The following is a 20,548-nucleotide window of genomic DNA, read 5'->3' as shown; positions in this document are numbered from 1 at the left end:
ATGTTCCTTGAGGTTCCTTCCAACTCTACAATTCCATGATTTTATGGGAGGAAGAAGCTCCATCTCATGAGTGGAGCTCTTAGCACTTGCGCTTCAACCAAATCACATATTTATCATCTGAGAGAGAATGCAACCCCTGACTGGCATGGCTGACCCGCATAGGGCATTTGTTAAGGGCAGCTTCCTGACTTTCTTACAAAACTCAGAGGAAAAATATGAGAGGGAGTTGCGGGAGCCACAAAATAGAAACAGAAATCTGGTGTGTGTGTGTGCGTGTTTCAGCATATGCAGATGTGTAGGCAGACTGTACTCCAGAGTGTGGGGTACACTCTGTGGCATCACTAAAGGGGTTTGAGTCTCTGAAGTGGGGTAAACATAGAAAAGAAACCCACTGCTGAAATGAGTGATATCTGCCACGTCTGCCTGGCTGCAAGCTCCCTGCCCAACATATGCACGGTGGAACTGTGATATCATGGAGTTTAACATAATTTTACAAAACCATTGAAAGTGCTATATTGTGTGGAAATATGCAGATTTCATACATTAGAAGAGGAACAATGGGAGAAGTTAGGAAATCAGCCCTTTGTTCCCATGACTGAAAAATGAAATTGAGAAAGCAGTACCAAGCATATCCTGGGATGCTAAACTCCTATGATCTTTGGTCTTTGCTGAGAAACTTAAAAGAACCATTAAAAATTGGGATAGGCACAAGACCACCAAGACAGCATGCGTGCACTTTAGGGGAAAAACCCTGCTTTTTAGTACTTAGAGCATTTGGCTGCGCAATAAACTTAGCAAGTATGCCAAAAACCTAATTTACTTAACATTTGCTTACTAATACAACAAAGGTTTTTCTAGCCATCTCTTCACAAGGAATAAAAACAATCTTATTCATTTTCTTGCTTTGATTTGATTTAAGCAGATATCATTTTAAAATTTTTTATTAAATGCCCAGATTTTGTTGCCATTATTTTTTAAAAAAATGCAGTTTAATGGACAGCATTTTTATTTTTGCATTTTATTCAACTTTAATATATGCAGATATCTGTATATTTAATATATATATGTTCCTACTTTTTAAAGACCTCTCTACTCCAGATGGTCAGGAAGACCAAAACATCCCCATCATCTCGATGAAAATGGATACCTTCCTGCCTCCATTTTGAAGCAGGCAGCAGATCACAAAACTGGCAGGGAGCCTACTCTAACATTCACACGCCATGGCAAAAGGAACGAAATTTCACCAATACAATGCAACAGCAATCAGAAATGGTAGAGAAGGGGAGGGGGGAGGTATGTTACAAAACATGGCAATTTCCCTCCAAGAATGAATGCCTGAAGCTAGAAGTCAAATCCTGACAATAACAGTGAAGATTAATGAATCGTTATTTTGCCGAAATCTAGTAAATAAAGAGCTGCACCTCAGTGTAAACTCTCTTACAGGGAGATTTTCCCAGCATGCACTGTAATTTTCATAGGATATCATATGGCACAAGGAACTGGCATTACCTTGTGTGCTGTTGTCGTAGAAAAATGCCTTATAAAATTTCTTTTTTAAAAAGTAAAAATATATATGATATATTATACGAAATAACTCTTTCCTTCAGAAAGAGTAATCACATCAAGACCAGGGGTAGTTGGTGTCGGCTGACAGAAGTTGGTGATGTCATTTTTAATGTTTTATCCATTATGTTTTGTTAATTATTTATTAAGCAATTTTATTATGTACATGAGCCCAGAGGCCAATTCAGCTTTTTTTTAGAACTAGAAACGCTACTATTATAATTACTATTTATGGATGCAATAGCATATGGTGAGTGGAGGACAGCCCTAGTGCCAACGAAATTCCCTGAACCGAACCCAGATCCCCTAGATGCAGTTTAAAATCACACCAAACATTTTTATTTGGGATTAGCTGGACAGCCAAGGCTTGCTGCAAATATAAGTTTTATTTTTTTGCTTTCCTCCAGTAGGATGGCATTTGCAATCCTGCACACACTTACCTGGCAGTAAACCCTATTACACCTAGTGGCACCTTAGCCCTGGTTGCATGTTCTACTCCTTGTAAAATTAGGATTGTGTAAAGGAGAGTGGGAATGGCTGTGCTAGCTCCACAGTTCCCATCACCCTCCAGATGTTTTGAGGCAAATAAATGCAGTGGCCTATTTGCAGCAGCATGGGCTTCCCTTGGGAGAAGGCTTGTCCTAATCTGTATTAGGAAGCTCGCATGAACAGAAAGATTGCTTGTTTCAGAAGTTATCTGGGGACAGGAAGGGCTAGCATACTCTCCTACTCTCTCCCTCATCGAGTGATGGATTAAAACACCTGAATAGAGTTGCACTTTTGCATAGATATGCATCCAGCTAATCTACAGATGGGCCTAGGGAACCACAATGCTGAGCTAGGTCAACCAGATTCTCTAGATTTTGAAATTACGTCAATCAAGGATATGGAAGTGGCTCATTTGGAAAGGATACTCTCCCATCTGTTTTTCTGGAGGGGATGGTTGCTCGCTCTCTCGTTGGTGTACTTGCTTTATTATGTGATGGGGAATATGAAGCAGTAGAACAATTAAGCATTAGTCATGGTCTAGCATGCTAAACCATGGTTTAGTGCAGGCATAGGCAAACTCGGCCCTCCAGATGTTTTGGGACTACAACTCCCATCATCCCTGACCACTGGTCCTGTTAGCTAGGGATGATGGGAGTTGTAGTCCCAAAACAGCTGGAGGGCCGAGTTTGCCTATGCCTGGTTTAGTGAAACATGCCTTAGCAGGACGAAGGTTCCATGATCCTCAGATTTGTGTGCATTCAACAGCTGTTACTTTCATTTTCCATGAACCTTGGTTTTCTGGATGAATGATCGTGGTTTATCACAAACTCTGGTTAGTTTAAACAAGCTGGCTTAAGCAACCCAAGACACAGCAAAAGTTCCTATAAGTTTTTAACTGTCTACCTACCCATAACAGAATTCTCAGTATTAAAGGGGCGCTCAATTCAAAATGCCTCAATAGATCAATGCCCCCAAACCCAACACTATTTTATTTCAATGTTTCTCAAACTTCCAAATAGTTACAAAAGCACAAATAACCCAAAAGCATAAACATTGGTCTGGTGAAACTATATGTACTAGGAAAGCTTGCTTCTATTTGTTCAAGAAAAACATAAGGGACAGCAACGCCAATGAATCAGATTTCTTGGGAGTGATACATTAGGTAAAGTTTGAACCATATTCTTTAGAGATAATGCTACAGTAAATTTACATTTTGCTGGTTATAAATACCTAGTTTGTTTTAAATCTTTGTTGAAGAATTAGAAATCCGCCCCCCCCCGGCCAAAAAGACCCACCCACAACCAGCTGAAAAGCAGCATGATCATTTGGGTTGGCAAACTACAGTACATGTTTAAGTATAGGGAGAAATAGCATTTCTTGCATTTTAAAAAACTGCATAAGCCTCTTAACTGTCATATCTGTTCCCATACTCCTTAGCTTTGTATCTTGTGCATTCCCAGATCCTATGCTTATTTTCCTGGAAGCAAGTCCCAGTGAATTCATTGGGGTTTGTTCACCTGTAATGCCCCTAGGATTGTAGCCTGATGGGTTAAGCTAGTACTGTGAGAGAGACAGAGCTGCCACTGCTTCGTGGCTGTTTGCTCCCACCGCCTTGCAATGTCATGGTAAACAAAATGCATGAGGTTACATCATTGCACTGTGCATTGTTCTAGCCCAGCAGCTGATACGATCCAGTAATCTGAGACGGCGGAGGGTGGGGGACATGAAAGATGACTTCTACACCCTCCTCAATCATTTCTACAATCCCAAGGCCTGAATTGGCCCAAGCATTGGAACAGACCTCTCAGCATCCATGGTGGCAAGGCTACCTGTTCAGTGTCACTTCCAGTTTCTCTCCAAATCACAAGCTAACCTATAATGTTTCAACAGGTTACTCCCTCTATATTCTTTGTAGTGTGTCCTTGTCCACTTCCGGCTTCCGTTTATGGTCTTCCTTCCTTCCTTTTTGTGCCTTCTCAAGCCCCATCCCTATTCTACCTTTCCAGGAACAGGCAGGCAAGGCAGCATCTGAATAAGCAAGAAACTGTAGTTTCCTCCATATCCAGGAAGTGTAAAATGGATGAGTCCTTAGTGAGCAGAAGAATGGGTCCCAACTTGCACCACTGCAACCACCCAGGACACACTTTTGCAGATAGCAGTCCAATTTCAATGGCTTGGGAGTACTTGGCACATGAGTGCTGCAACATCAGCCCATTGCTTCTAATGGCTGCAGCTGCCGTGGGTTTGCTCCAGCTCAGACTGGAGGCATGTACCTGACAACTGTTTACGATGCGGAGGATGCACACTCCTGCCACCTTTCCAGCATGGTGCACACAGTGGTGTACAAAACAACAAAGCCTAATAAAATGCTCAAAATTGAAACTGAACTTAAAACACCCCAGCAACTGCAATATCCAGCGACAAGGCAGAGGGAAAAGATCACTTAGGGTCTTAGTAATGTCCACCTTCTCATGCTCTAAGACCAGGGTTTCCCAAACTTGGGTCTCCAGCTGTTTTTTGACTAAAATTTCCATCATCCCTGACCACTAGTCTTGCTAGCTAGGGATGATGGGAACTGTAGTCCAAAAACAGCTGGAGACCTAAGTTTGGGAAACCCTGATCTAGATGCAGCTTCCCCATCCCTAGAGAACAAAGGCTACAAAACCAACACAGATTAAGCATGCTTAAACCCACTGATGTACTTCATTCTGTCCTGGACTGTGATGCCAGAAAACCAATTTTATGCTTTCTCCTGCCATTCATGTTTTTGCTTCATGGTTTGATCATTTTAGAACTGCTGATATTGAGCTGGTTCACATGTAATACTAAGCCAAAACATGGTTCAGTGAGAACACATCAGCATGAGGGTTCCCAAAGAGGAAATTGATGCCTCATTGCTGCTCCCTTGGACCTGCTGCTGCTGTGAGCTAATCCATGGATTGACTCAGCATGTTGTCTGAGGCATCTGGTTTGTCTTGTACCAGACGAACCATAAGCCCATGTTGGAGCAACAAGCTAAGTCAAACCATGGCTTAGCTCACAGAAGCAGCAGGGCCAGGGGAGGAGCATAGCGGCTGCAATCTCCTCTTGTTCAGCCATAGCTTACATGTGAACCAGCGTTGCATGTGAACCAGTACAGTGGACGCTCGGGTGGTGAACATGATCCGTGCAGGAAGCACGTTCGAAACCTGCAGTGTTCACAATCCGCAGTGCGGCATGTGCGCGTGCACGGGTCGCGATTCGGCACTTCTGCGCAAGCAGCGAAACCCGGAAGTAACCAGTTCCGGTACTTCCGGGTTTGGTGCGGTGCACAACTTGAAGTGTCTGTAACCCGAGGTGTGACTGTATATTGTATACAGCAGTAGTTCCCAACTGGTGGTCCGCAGACCCCAGGGAGTCTCCATAACCCACCCAGGGTGTGTGTGGCATATAACCGTCAACTATCTGGAACATCCCATTTGGGGGGGCTGTGTTTTTCTGTGAGAGCACAGAGCCCCAAAGCCCATGAAATCACAGCTGGACGTGTGTCTTGTGCGAGGTCACAGTGCCAAAAAATATGTGGTTTTGGGTGCCGTGCTCTTGCATGGGTCATGCAACTCGCAGCCTGGTTTTGCGCTGGGACACATTGGGAGGGCATGGGGGAACCATTCACATAACAAAAACTACCACAAAGACATCAACATTTTCAAAAGTAGAGGGTCCAGGGCTTGGCTTTTGAAAAATGGGATCTACAGTGCTTAGCTAACTGGGAACACAGGTGTACAGCATTACAACTGTTTGCAAAGTTGGGAAATGACATGTAGGATTGGTTGTGTGAACAAGTTAATTAAGCTGCTCACAAGACTCACACAGGTCGCCACCAGATTAAGTCGCAATGCAGATCAGCATGCTGCTGGTTTACTTGTGTTGCATGAAAAGCACTCTTTGAGCCAAGGGCAGACAGTCTTTTTCCTTCTCCTTTTCTTTTGAGGTCAACATTCCCTTGGGGTTATGATGTAATGGGGCTGCATGCTGACTGGTGCTGGGGCTAAAATCAGCACTGGGTGCAGAGAGTCCAAAGTAGATGAGGCCAACCCTTTTGTTCCTATTTCGCTGCCTTATCTTTCCTCACTCCTGGCACACCCCCCCCCCCCCCGAGGGCTGGCAGGGAAGGGGATAGATTACTTTTACCACAGGTCTGACCTGATCACATGCCCAGGGCTTTTGGAATTAATCTCATGTTTTCTAGCACTGCAAGTTGCCCATCCCTGCCTTAAGCCATATTCAAACTTTTAAATTTTTTTTTTAAATACATTTTTTAAAAAATGTTGTATTACTCACCCTAAGTCCCAGGACCCATCGCAACAATTTAAAATACATTTAAAACAGTTTAAAACAAATTGCAATGACACGAATAGACCGGGTTACAAAAAATATGCATCTCAGGTGTCCCAGGCCAGGGTAAAGAGGTACATTTTCAGCATTTGATGCGAACTATATAGTGAAGTTGCACAGCTTAGGGGCTGCCACAGAGAATGCCCTCCTCCAGGCTGCTTCCCCATGTGGAGGCTGGAACTACAAAGGACCACTCCCCCCCCCGCCCGCCCCCTCTTAATAAACAAAGGGGGTCCTTTCAGTATTTCAGATATTTAGGACCTAGATCATTTAGGGCTTTAAACACCTTGAATCAGGCCCAGAGGCTAACTGGCAACCAATTGCTTCCAATGGGCAAAAAGCCCAAAGCCCTGAAAGATAACTTATTTGATTTGAACTATTTTGGGGATAGTTACAAGAGTATGCAGACGCTGCTGGTTCTCTTTCCAATGGAGCCTCTGTCTACCACAGAGAGCGTGGCCGAGCTGAGACATAATGATCACAGTCCACTAAACCATGGCTTATGGGACAAAGGATGATTGTTGTAACGATGTGCTCGCTCCTCGTGTTTTCTTTCAGCCCTGAGATATCCCCGACTCCACTGAATGATCAGTGGGGGGGGGGGGGAGGAGAGCAGTGTTATATAGTCCTCGTCTTCAGACTTGTGTAAACCGTAGCGTAGTATAGCATACACTCCAGAATAATCCCCACACAGATACCGAATGCTGCTTTGCTCCAATTTTTGTGGGTTCCGTCTTCATGGAAGGCCTCTGTTAATGAAACCTATCCAATTTAGCTTGCATCTAAAAGTCATATGAAGAGGAAAACGGGATTGAAATGCAAATTTGAGCAGATGTGCAGATCTGACCTGGGCAGTCTGGATTTCTGCCAATTCCCCCACTATGGTGATGTATGGACCAAGGGACTATTGTCTGAAATTGGGCCTAGGCCAGAACATGGAGCAAATTTAAAGCTCAAGCAGATGATGGTGTTAGAAAGTCTGAATGAGAGGCATCTTTTAGGGACAGCTTGATTATGACAAAGTTATCACTGCCTCTCTCATCCCAGTTTTAATTTGCAGTTTCTCCTTCAAATATATAATGTTGATTCACCAGGATTTCCTTGCACTTATTTGAAGTGGGGTGGTTTGGGCGTAATACTAAAGTAAGCCATAGTTTAGCATTACGAGGACAAACCTAACCTCTCCCCAGGCTCCAACAATCCTCCCTCTTTCTCCTACATTGTAATTGTGTATTTCACAAGCTTTCATTTCCCTTTAAAAAATAAATAAATAACCTCAGATTTTTATGTAATCCAAATCCAGATAAACTGTAATGTATGGTTAGTGGAAACAAGCTAACTTCAAAACATAAGTTTACATTGTTGCTCCATAAGACCCCCCCCCCACCATAGTTAAGTTTAATCACTGTGATCTTTGGTTAACCTGCTAAACCAGGGGTCAGCAAACTTTTTCCGCAGGGGGCCGGTCCATTGTTCCTCAGACCTTGTGGGGAGCTGGACTATATTTTGAAAAAACAGAAACAAAAAAAACCCCGACTCTCCCCTCCCTTCTCCACAGCACCAGACGAGTCTCGGTGGCTGCTTACCTGTGCCTTACGGGTGGGAGGGGCTGGTGGTGGAGGGACGATAAACAGCACAAAAGGGCTGGCTCTGGAGAGGGGGGGCTCTGCTTTAAATGGCGCTCAGCCAACCACAGCTCCTGTGCCTTGAGTGGCAGGGGCTGGCGGCAGCGGCGGGACAATGAGCAGAGCGAAAGGGCTGGCTCCGGAGAGGGGCTGCTTAAAATGGCGCTCAGCCAACCGTGGCTCAACAAAGCCCAGCCCCCTTCCTCCTCTAGGCAGGGCAGGGAGAAGCCAGGAGGGAGGGAGGGAGGGAGGGAGGGAGGGAGGGAGGGAGGAGGCGCCACCGCGGTGTGTGTGTGTGTGGGGGGAATGGTGCAGCCCGAAAGATCAGAATCCCCACGCCAATCCACGTGGCGATCCCCGGACCGTCTGCGGGCCGGATCCAGAAGGCAATTGGGCTGGATCCAGCCCCCAGGCCTTAGTTTGCCGACCCATGTGCTAAACAGTAGGGTTTGGCTAACATGCTAAACTGCGGTTAATCTGAAATCAAAGTATCTCTTTTTGTCCGATTGGCTGTGCTAGAGGAGGATGAAGCAAGAGCACAGAAGAGGCTTGGGCCATTCTCATAATGCTAAACCATAGTTTAATATTAATGCCTGAACACACCCAATGTGAATTTTGCTCTACTCTTCATTCCCTTTGGTTAGTAAATATTGTTCAGAACAATTCTTCGCACAAAATTACATCTGCATTCCCTTTCATTACCCTGCGTTTTCAAATAGATTGAGGATTCCTAAACAAAAGATTTCACATATTTACACTTTTGGTACATTCCAGCTCCAGCCTCTGTTCTTAAAGTTATTTTCTTGCCTGCCTACTTCCATATGCTAGTGCTCATTTGAAATTATGCCTCAAAGAAATAGCTGTGTAAATAGTAGTTAAACAAGAATATGCTTTTGAAATTTTTCAGATGAGCAAAATGCAAATCCCAATTCAGATATGAACTCAAAATATTCATTAATATGAGCAATCATACAGCACAATTAATGAATTCTTGATTACTGGTTAGTGGAAACATATTTGTCAGGTCACAGTAATTGCAAAATTAACAGCACGTTTTGAAATTCTCTCAAAGGAAAACACCATGAATGTCCAAACTGCAACCTGAAAACTGCACAAACTCGGAACACATACAGTACAGTGGTACCTCTGGCTGAGAACGGGATCCGTTCCAGAGCCCCATTCGCAACATGAGCAGAACGCAACCCGCGTCTGCGCGGGTCGCAATTCGCCTCTTCTGTGCATGTGCGTGACATCATTTTGAGCGTCTGCACATGTGTGAGCAGTGAAACCCGGAAGTAACCCTTTCCAGTACTTCCTGGTTGCCGTGGGACGCAACCTGAAAAGATTTAATCTGAAGCAAACGTAACAAGAGGTATGACTGTATATAATTTTTAGTACTAATATGCACATATATTATGGGTGCCTCTCAAAACACACCCAGGAAGTGTATTTTATATCTTCTTTGTTGCCATTATCACTTACATAGGTATTTGTGAAATCAAAGCTAGTTTGCTAGGGAATTTACTAGGCTCATGAGGGACAATGAGATATTGAATTAAACCGCAGAACACAGATTTGCAAGAAATGTGGTTTTGCAAATTCGTTATTCTACCCTCACATCAGATAAACTTGACAAAAGTAAGAAACCTTAGATAGAGATATGCTGCAGGCCTACAGTGGTCATTGGGCCATAAGAACTCAGGTCTTGATGCCTTGAGATGAGCTCTGCCTTGTCAATACTATGGGACAGCTGCCTCCTGCCTTGCAGAGGGCTGGTCTGGATGATCCTCAGGGTCCCTTCCAATTCTATGTCTGTGCAGAAATTAGGTCCACTGACTTCAAGGGGACACAATCTCAGGTTAAAGTATATAAGGATCAGCTTTAGTCACAATTTTAACTTTGGGTGGTGGGGGTTAAAGTATTTAACAGTGAATGCAGTGAGCTGAAATAATGACTATACTTTTCTTTCTTTTCTTTTTTGTTGAATCATCCTGAGAATACTTAAAAGAAAAGAAAAAACCACCATGGAACAACTCCAGAAAAGATCTGAAAGTACAATATCAAATATACCCTAGCTAAGTCCTACAACGAAAAAGTCCCTTAACTGAGACATACAGTAGACTGTGTACGTCATGTTACTTTTTCAACAGGGTGACATTTTAGAACACCACCATGCATAATGGGCCCCACTGCTGCCAATTTCGGGAGTAAAAAAAAAAGGAAGGGTAGAAGTCAGTGCTATGCTAAGATGAAGGGTCTTTCTGCACAACAATTTCAGCTTACTAGAAGGAGGAATCTCACTCTCCCACCTGCCGCTGTGCTGTTCTGGGGGTTCACCTGCCCCCCAAAGCCAATTTCAGGGGGCACATGGGGATAGGGAGAACAGCATGAGGAGTGTTCTGAGTGCCAGATGGAGGGGGTTGAAGGACTGCAATTGGCCTACAGTATTCAAGAAGGCAAGGGGAAAGGATAAAGACCACCTCTCCCCATGTGACACTCTATATGCATAGATTCAAATTTAGAAATATTATCTCAACAGAGTGAGGAACAAGATTCTGATCAAGTGACCTATGCACCTGCCTGCTCAGTCTGAGGTCCAGAAAGGCAACTTCATGGTCCCTTCTTACGGCTCTCTCTTTATTCCAGGCAGGGGACTGGACAGCCCTTCAGGTAGAGGACTATCCTCTGTAAAGTAGGACACATGGCCATCCTAGGGAGATATCAACATGCTTATAGAAGATATACTTGAAATATTTTACTGAGAATATCTAGGGTGCATGTGGAATCCCAGTGTTCAAAGGGTAGAACTGTTGTGATCTGCATAGCTAATTAGCCCTCTCCTTTGACCGGTTTCCTTCTTCTATTCATCTTTACTGACCATCTCTTGACCATGCTGGTCTGCTTGCCTTAAACCACTACAATGGGCCCAACACAGTTCCAAAGCAAACTCAAGTGTTTGCCATTCAACTGAACAATATTCTGCAAAACAGACCATTTGTAATAAATAAATAAAAAACACCCAAACTTTGTTGAAACGTAATTTTATTTTATGTGTGCTAGAAAATGTACAAGTTCTGCTTCAACCTTCCAAGCTATGTATTGCAGAAGGCTGTTCAAAAGATTCTTAAGATACAAACACATTTGGATTTCCCAGGATAAAGTCTAGACTTATTGTAATACAAAGCAGGAAATGCACCCACCCTTGGAAATGCATCATGCTATTTTACTATTTCTTGCAGAATTCTCCTCTGCATTCTAGACTAGAACCTAGTGGTTGGGCTATGGGATTACAAGATGTCAGGGACTGGCAGGACGCTGATGAGTGTGAACTGGAGGCGGGGGGGAGGGGGGCTGGAATCTGACTTAGGAGATGGGGGGCAGTGGCTTGTGGGGACGTGTATCAGCCAGGAGGCAAGAATCAGAGGCGGGGGAAGCTTTGGAGCTGGAGGGTGGAGCACAGTATGGGTCAGAGAAGAGCAAGAAGAGGCAGGTCAGGCAACTGAAGGGCCAGGTGCTTCCCCACCCTTTCCTGTACCACCATCTCCAAGATCCAGGAGGGAAATGAAAGGGGATAAGCAGAGGAAGTTTCTGTGAAGGTGTAGTCTCTGGGTATGCGCACACAGCCCATCAGGAGAAGGTACATAAACTGGTGGAGGGGAGTGGTCCCCTGTTGCTGCAACTGCTGCGAGAGCACAGATCTGGGAATAGCTGCCTAGCCGTTAGATTGGTACGCGTAGATTATAAGCGACTGTAAGTGTTCTCTTTGACAATAACTACTTAATTATCTGCCACATGCATTGCTTTAGCTAAGAAGCACCCTTGGCACAAGAGCTTCATATTTAAAACTGGCTATTGACTCTGTGCTGTTGTTAAAATGACCTGTGAGACTTTCCTGTGCTTTAACTCTGATGCCCTATTTTTTCCGCAAGCTGTGGTATGCTTTCTCCATTGAGGCTCCCAAGCCTCCCAGTTAAGGCTACAATCCTGCCCACATGGATAACTTCTGCTGAAGTAACTGGGATGCACACTGGCATATAGACGGGGACAGGAAGGCTGCCAACCTTTTTCAGATAGACTAAATTCCTAATTTTCCTTGGGAAGTTTCAGGCAAGGGAGCAAGCTGAGCCATGTCCATCTCTTTATGGGAATGTGGCATTTCCTAGAAAAGTCAGGCTGGCAGCATAATCAAGGCAGACCTGCTGGAAAGCCAAACAAAGTGCTTCCCATTCAAAAGTTTCTATTTACTCATTTAGGATCTTGCTTTGTGCCCGTCTGCTAGCCCTCCCCTAGGCATACTTACATATGCATCCCCCCTGCTGGGAAACAGTAATGAGACTCTTTCTGGGTACCCTACTGTTTCAGCTGGGACGCAGGTGGTGCTGTGGGTTAAAGCCTCAGCGCCTAGGACTTGCCGATCGAAAGGTCGGCGGTTCGAATCCCTGCGGCGGGGTGCGCTCCCGCTGCTCGGTCCCAGCGCCTGCCAACCTAGCAGTTCGAAAGCACCTCCGGGTGCAAGTAGACAAATAGGGACCGCTTACCAGCGGGAAGGTAAACGGCGTTTCCGTGTGCGGCTCTGGCTCGCCAGAGCAGCAATGTCACGCTGGCCACGTGACCCGGAAGTGTCTCCGGACAGCGCTGGCCCCTGGCCTCTTAAGTGAGATGGGCGCACAACCCCAGAGTCTGTCAAGACTGGCCCGTACGGGCAGGGGTACCTTTACCTTTTACCTTTACTGTTTCAGCTAAAAAAGAAATGGAAAGATTCCTCCTATCCCGAACAAACGACTATGCAGAGAGCATGATCCTGCACAAACCTTCCGAAAGGAAGCAGACATGTATTTTGGTAGCTTCTTCACTTCTCCCTCCTACTTTTCCACGAAAACACTATTTTGCCGTCGTAGGGATAAATTTCCCTGACTTGCAGTGAAAAATCAGTTTGTACTTTGCTATGTGTTAGGAGCAGATTCGCCATTTCCTGCACTGATCCATTCCAGGTTTCCAGCAGAAGGGTGCTTTTTTAAAAAAAATAAAAAATCCTAATTTGGGCCACATGTTGCTGATGGTGATTTGGAGTTTAGGAGGGAGGGGGAGAGAAGGGGAGGTATGTGGGGTGGGAGATTGTTTGGGGGGTGGGGGAGGGAGGAAGATGATGAAAAGACCAGCACCACAAGTGAAGCACATTACCAGCCCAGAGTGGAAAGGGCCGGAAGGAAAACCCACCCACCTCACCCTGCGTTTATTCTATCAACCTGCAATTGCAACAATCAAAGCCAGATGTCGGCTCTTCCAGATCTTTCTCACAGGACAAACATGCGAAAGGCCTAGGGCCTGGCTTTGCCATCAAATGGTAATTGATACCATATGAGCCACGAAACAGAAAAAACACATGCAAACCACCCCCAGACCCGTGAGAGGTATGAAACGGCAAGCCCCGCTGAGCTGCTAAGTGCACGGTGCGCCATGGAAAACAAGTGTACATAGCTATGGTAACCACCTGTAAGTCAGAAAGACCAAAAAAGAAAAAAAAAAGAAAAACCCTCATTGGCAAAGGCAGAACCCTAGAGGATAACAAGAGGTTAAAGATCACGCAGGGTTAATGAAAAGGGTTGTTTAGCACAGCAGAAAATGAATGCAGGTGTGAGAACGATCACAACGGCTGTGATGCTTTCTGGTCTCACATGCCTCCCCACCCTCCCCAATTCTTTAATTGCAACATGTTCTCCTGCAATTGCCTTACGCTAAGCATGGGCAACTTTAATAATAATAATAATAATAATAATAATAATAATAATAATAATAATAATGGGTATTTATTTCTCACTTCCCAGTCCCCCAAAATTTGTAATGTTAAAGACTTTAAAAAAAGAAGTCTTTTTTTTAAAAAAAAAAAAAAACATAATGGATTCATTACAAAGAGAATGGTTGCAATGCTCATTCTAAAACCTTAGTGATGTCCTTGTTTCAAGCAAACATCGTGGCTAAGCCAGCTGGAGAACTGGTGTTTTAAAACAAAGAAGTTTGCTTGGCGGAAAGAGCAATTTCTCCCCACCCCCCACCCCGGCGTAATATATGTGAAAATTCTGTTTCCCCTTGTTTGGATGAGAAACACTACAAGCCACTGTGCTCCCATATATTTTACACCAATGCAATCAAGCAGAAATATGCGCAGACTGCTGCACATTCAAAAGTTGCCGTTGAAATGCTAGTTTTTTTAAACCACAGCTCGTTCCGAGGTGAAATGTTGAGACGCAGACCACACCACCCATCTGCTCCTCACTATTTGTTCGAATTCCATCACCAATCACTTCTATACAAACAACAGCCTGATTCTAAACATACCCTAACCATTAGTAGTCTTGATTTCCCCCCCTTATCCCACTGTATATTATATCCTAACTCCACAGATCAAGTAAACTTAAAATATTTTCCAGATGGAGCAGCTAAATTCTACATTTTGTGAACGCCCAATGTTAAAAAAAGGTCAACTAAATTAAAAGAGAGAAAGAAATGCAACATGATGTCATCCCCATGCAGCAACGTTCATTTTAGTACAGTAACAATAACAAAACACACACAAACACACACCGAAGGCCCTGGGTAGCACCTATTCACATTTCTGTCCCCACTCCACCGCACCCTAGCCAGTGTAGTTTCCAGAATTCATTTCTGGAATCTTATGGTGTCTACTACAGTATTTCAATTAACACATCTGCAAGGAAACAAAGTACAGATGAGATCAGCCATGGTCGCAGTTAGCTCCAAAGCCGGAGTTAGTTGAAGCCTAATAAACCAACTCTTGGGTCCTCTGTCTCTATACCTACCCTATCTACTTTTAGTCACTGGAAATGTAGAGCTCAGCCAATTTTGAGCTAGCTAGCTAGACCTATAGACATTACTTGGGTGACCTCCTTGATTGACTTAGGGCTCCAAGTGATAGGTGTTAACAGATCATAGAATCATAGAGTTCTATGCAGAGTTGGAATTGTAGAGTTGGAATGACCCCAAGGGTCATTTAGTCCCAACACCCTGCAATGCAGGAAGCTCAGCTAAAGCATCCATGACAGAGGGCCATCTAACCTCTTTCAAAACCTCCAAGGCAGGACAATCCACAACCTCCCAAGGGAGATTTGGAAAAAAATACTCTTTCCGCAAGACCAGGTTTCAAGACTCCTGCTAGTACAAAACCCTGTACAAAGCAAACAACCATTATATTTCCCCCCAACTATCATAGTCTCTTCTTTTTTAACTCAGAGGCTGCACGTTTCTCCATATGCTGCAATACAAAACGATTGCAATGGAAAACAATGGTTACTGGAAGAAGGAATTTCCTGCATGGGTTATTCAGCTGGAAGCTGCTTGATGATAGAAAAGGATCTGACAAATGAAGGATATGCTTAAAAGACAGAAGTATTAGCAAGATCAAAAAGTAAATAATGAAAGAAAGAACTGGATTTGCATTAATACCACAATTTCTAAATGGTTGTCCAGCACCTAACAACAGCTTGCTTGAGATTTTTAGGTGTATCACAAAGACGTAAAGAAGCATGTAAGCGTAATAATAATAATACTAATAATAAATTTTTATTTATATCCTGCCCTCCCCAGCCAAAGCCGGGCTGAGAGCGGCTAACATCAAATGTATAATACATTAACATAAAATGAGACAATCAATTAAAATACATCCTCAAATCAGATCAGGATCAGAATAAAATCCAATTGGATGGCAACCCGCAGATGAGGGTTGGGGACCTTAAATGCTCAAGATAGATAGCTATCTTCTTGATCCAGGAGTAGGTTCTGAGCCAAGATGGAACATAATTGAAGGCTAACACTGTAAAATGTTTGGGTACCACTAGACTACAGAGAATTTAACAACAAACATGAGTGGGGGGAAATATTTGAATGGCAGAATGATAGTGAGAAGTGAGATTGGACTGCTCGCCACACAAAAAAGCACCTGAGTTTGCAGTGGCCTACCTTCTAATAGTTCACAGATGAAAACAGGATGTTTATGTGTTCTTCTAACACCGGTGCCTTTTGGACATGATGTTAAAGCATAATTTTGCACAGAAACAAACCTCAGTCTCACACACTCCCCCCACCTGCAGCAGCACAGCTGCTAGGGGGAGATCACTTCCACTTGTGTAGAGATTCCCGATCTGTTCAAATTCTGGGGAACACCATCTTATTTGAAACATCCAGGATCAAACCATGGTTTACAATTCCTGAGTTCACATGTAACAGGGAACAAGAGCTAATTTAAAAATGGAATCAGATGCTCCCAATCTTGTTGCAGCCCTGCCAGTGGAGGAGGCGGAAGGTTGGGACATGTAAGCCTGAGGCTCAGGAAACTCGTTCCTATAGTGCTAAACCATATTCCACACTCCATACCACTTACACGTTGCAGACAGCTGGACCGATATACGCTGTGTTAATTAAATCTGCCTGTCCAACACTGCTTTCTAAAATGGGTATATTATAAACTGAGTTTCCTTTGTTAAAAAACACCCAGCTTTAAAAGGCTTAATACCATGTTTAATCAATACAATTATTGCATTTCCTATACAATACCAGTAACTGAGAACATGGTCACCTTCCCCTCAACATCTTGATAAGGGGTATGTGGGGTATCACAGGGACAAGCATCTGGATTTAGACCAGGGGTTGGAAATCTATGGGCTCTACCTCCCAACAGCTCCAGCCAGCATAGCCGTTGGTCAGTGATGAAAAGGACTGGGAATCCAAGAACATCTGGAGGGCAACAGATTCATCAGCTCTGGTTTAGTCAAGAAAGAACATCCGGATTTTATCACAACCTGGATCTAGTCATGTGATTGAAAAGCGAAGATAGTGCTGCACTTTTTTTGGTGAGGGGAAGAGACCACCACCATAGCATATTACAGTGGTGCCCCGCAAGACGAACGCCTCGCAAGACGGAAAACCCGCTAGATGAAAGGGTTTTCCATTTTGGAGGCGCTTCGCAAAATGAATTTCCCTATGGGCTTGCTTCGCAAGACGAAATGTCTTGTGAGTTCCTGCGGGTCCCCCCCCTTTTCCCCCTTTTCCTAAGCCGCTAAGCCGCTTATCAGCTGATCCGCTGATAAGCCGCTTATCAGCTGATCCACTAAAAGCTGCTAAACCGCTAATAGCGCTAATCCGCTAAGCTGTCAATGGGCTTGCTTCGCAAGATGAAAAAACCGCTATACGAAGAGCCTCACGGAACGGATTAATTTCGTCTTGCGAGGCACCACTGTATTTTATTGATATTCTACCTTTCAGAATACATATCCCCCAAGCCAAGTACACTGGATTTTAAAAAAAGCACCCTGCAAAAATATAAAGAATAAAACACAGCAGCCAAAGCAAACAACCAGCCCAAAGGTGATCGATCTAATTTGGCCTTGAAGAATTAAAAAAACAAAACAAAATTCACCTCACATCTAAAGACTGGCAGAAATCAGTCTTGGCAGGGCTCCTGAGGAACTGAATTCTAGCATCTGTAGGGCCACAACTAAAAAGGCCCTGTCTCTAGTGCCAGCAATGACAGCTTCACTGATGACAGGTCAAAGGACAGGACCTCAGTGGTCTTGGATACATTCATACAGGCACAGGTAGTCCTTTGAATAGCCCCATCCCAGATTGTTTAGGGCTTTAATGGTTAATACCAGAACTTCAAACTGGGTCCAGAAATAAAGTGGTAGCCAATATAACAGGCACAAAATAGCTGTAATGTAACTGTTGAGCTTGCCCCCATCAAATATTGAACCAATTGTAGTTTCATCTTTAAAAGCAGTGTTGGCTAGAGAGAATTATGCTGCTTTTAAAGAATCAAACAGTTCACCACCTCCTCAGGCAGCCTGTTCCACTCTGGAACAGCTCTTACCGTTAGGAAGTTTAGCCAAAATCTGCTTCCTCACCATTTCTGGCCATTAGGAGTGAAAGTGAACATGTTTGCTCCACCTCCTATATAACAACTTTTCAGGAATTTATTTATAACAAATATTTATACGCTGCTATTCATAAAATGCGTCAGGGCAGTTTACAACACTCAGAGGGCTCCCCATCAGTGCACTAGACGAAAGATACAGCCGTTTCCCATTTAGGGATTTAAAGTTTAGGGTCTCAGTGGAGAGGACAAAGACTAGAACTTTAAGTAGAGCACCTCTGATGTTTACACACACACACACACACACACACACACACACACACACGTTAAAGGTATTATCAATGGAGGTGGAGACACTGAAGGAGCGTCTCCACCTCCATCGTTCTGCCTGGACACTGGGGTCCAGCGCCGAGGACCTTGTGGTGGTTCCCTCGCTGCGAGAAGCCAAGCTACAGGGAACCAGGCAGAGGGCCTTCTCGGTAGTGGCGCCCGCCCTGTGGAACGCCCTCCCACCAGATGTCAAAGAGAAAAATAACTACCAAACTTTTAGAAGACATCTAAAGGCAGCCCTGTTTAGGGAAGCTTTTAATGTTTAATAGGTTATTGTATTTTAGTGTTTTGTTGGAAGCCGCCCAGAGTGGCTGGGGGGACCCAGCCAGATGGGTGGGGTATAAATAATAAATTATTATTATTATTATTATTATTATTATTATTATTATTATTAGCCACTTACATACTCAAATGGCATCTAAAGTACAGTCAAGGGATGGGGTGGAGATTGCATTGATTACCGAAAATATTTTTTTTAAAAAAGAAGTAGGTTCAGATATGGCTTTAACCTGTAAGAATTGTGGAAGGAAAGTTACTGAAGAAATGGAAGACAGAGGATAAGTAGGGCCTACAAAGGAACAGTAAAACATCAACAGTTTCTCAAGAGTTATTCTGTTTCACGTAAAGATACAACCCTGTTAGGTACACAAGATGTGGCAGGAATAAGGTAGGTCAAGCATGAGAAGGAAATGTAAGGTGAAAATGATGTGCAGAAAATGAAGGAACAAAGGGAAGACATGCAAGCAGCAGTAAGGGTTGATACTCAAAGGGGATGGTAATTCCACAATCCCATTATTTCAATAGAAGTCGGGAGGGGCTTGGAAATTCAGCACCAGCTTTTGCATGGGGGATTTTTATTATTATTATTATTTTAAAGTGCAAAGGAGAAATGATGGAAGACAGAAATAAAAGTGACGACAAAAAGAACAAAGGTGCCATTTGGCAGAAATTCAGGGGTGGCTGCCATATGTAAATTCTAAATCACATTTAATTTAAGCTAGTATGTCCCCAAGCATTTTTTAAAAAGGGCTCCCAGTAGAGGGAGAGAAAAGAAAGAGAAGCAATTCATGTGTTTTCCTTTCATTTCCTCTCAGCTATATGGAATTTCTCCTAGCCAGATTTACTGAGAACCATTTTGTGTTTTCAATTTCAACATTCTGTTTACAAATACACATGAATGCAGAGAAGGCATAAGACATCTGCCCAAATTATCTTCCATGACTTCTCTGCAAGAAACGAACCTTAATTTGAGGATTTTTCCCCAGTCACTGTGGTCATTACCTACCTAGTACAGCGTGATCAAGCAACTCTCAAGAAATATACACTTCATTCATTAGATTTTACCAATTTCTGTGAAACACCCGCAGCAAATTCCTACTAATCTTGTTTCCCATACTACAAACACTGTCATTCACGATCTCCCTCTCTGATATATCATCTGCAACACTCATCTAAAATCAAAGGAGTTGCATTTTTCTGGCTCAGATAGTGTGAAATATCACTAAAATAATGGCATTGAGTGCCAGCTATAAAATACTAGATGTACCTTTCCCACAGAAGCACTCAATAAAACAAAAGGAAAAATCCAGACTGCAATCAGAATGTGTAGGATAAATTACTGAACACTTCTTCAAAATGCTTCATATGAAATTTTTATTTGCATCGTAATTTTACGGCACTAAAATTGAATTTGTCAGGCGATTGGATAGTGTGTGGAACTAAGAGAGATATCCAGAGGTACTATACATGTTGATCCAAGAACAGAGAAACTGGAAAATCATAGAGAAGGTTAAGATATGGAAGTATCTTAACACTAGGTCACAGTAAAAACAGCCTTCTCTTGTCTTCAAAAAAACAAACAACTATTAGCCTAAATCCAACTCGGAGGTAGACATACTGAATCCATTAGTTTCAATGGAACTAAACAAGCCTAGATAGATCATTAAATTCTTCAGGATGCTATGGCACAGCTATCATAACGCACATTTCCACATTTATTACAACAAACATCAATGTATCTTTTGCTAGACCCGTCTCACATACGTGAATTGCTTCAAAGTGCCATATGGCAGCTGAGACATTTAATTGTACCTATGTAGACTTTTAATTGTATCTGCCCTATATAGAAATGTTTCTTTTAATGTTTCTTCAACTTTAATGCCAATATGATTTTTGCATGCACATGCTCTATGGGCTGAGTTGCATGGCGTCCTCAGAGTGGCCCTTTAAACTGTGTGTGGGGGGGTGTTATTGTTTTGTTTGTATGTATTTTTGTGTTTTTATA

At 43.4% G+C, this 20,548-nt stretch overlaps 1 protein-coding gene across 19 annotated transcripts in view; it reads right to left on the bottom strand.

Annotated features, from left to right (window-relative positions):
- Positions 1-20,548, bottom strand: part of TCF4 (transcription factor 4) — a 344,984-nt gene that overhangs the window by 61,559 nt on the left and 262,877 nt on the right. The window lies entirely within an intron of this gene.

The sequence above is a fragment of the Podarcis cretensis genome (assembly GCF_951804945.1).
Source record: "Podarcis cretensis genome assembly, chromosome: 11".
NCBI classification, from domain to species: Eukaryota; Metazoa; Chordata; class Lepidosauria; order Squamata; family Lacertidae; genus Podarcis; species Podarcis cretensis.
This window is presented reverse-complemented; position numbering and strand designations above follow the sequence as displayed.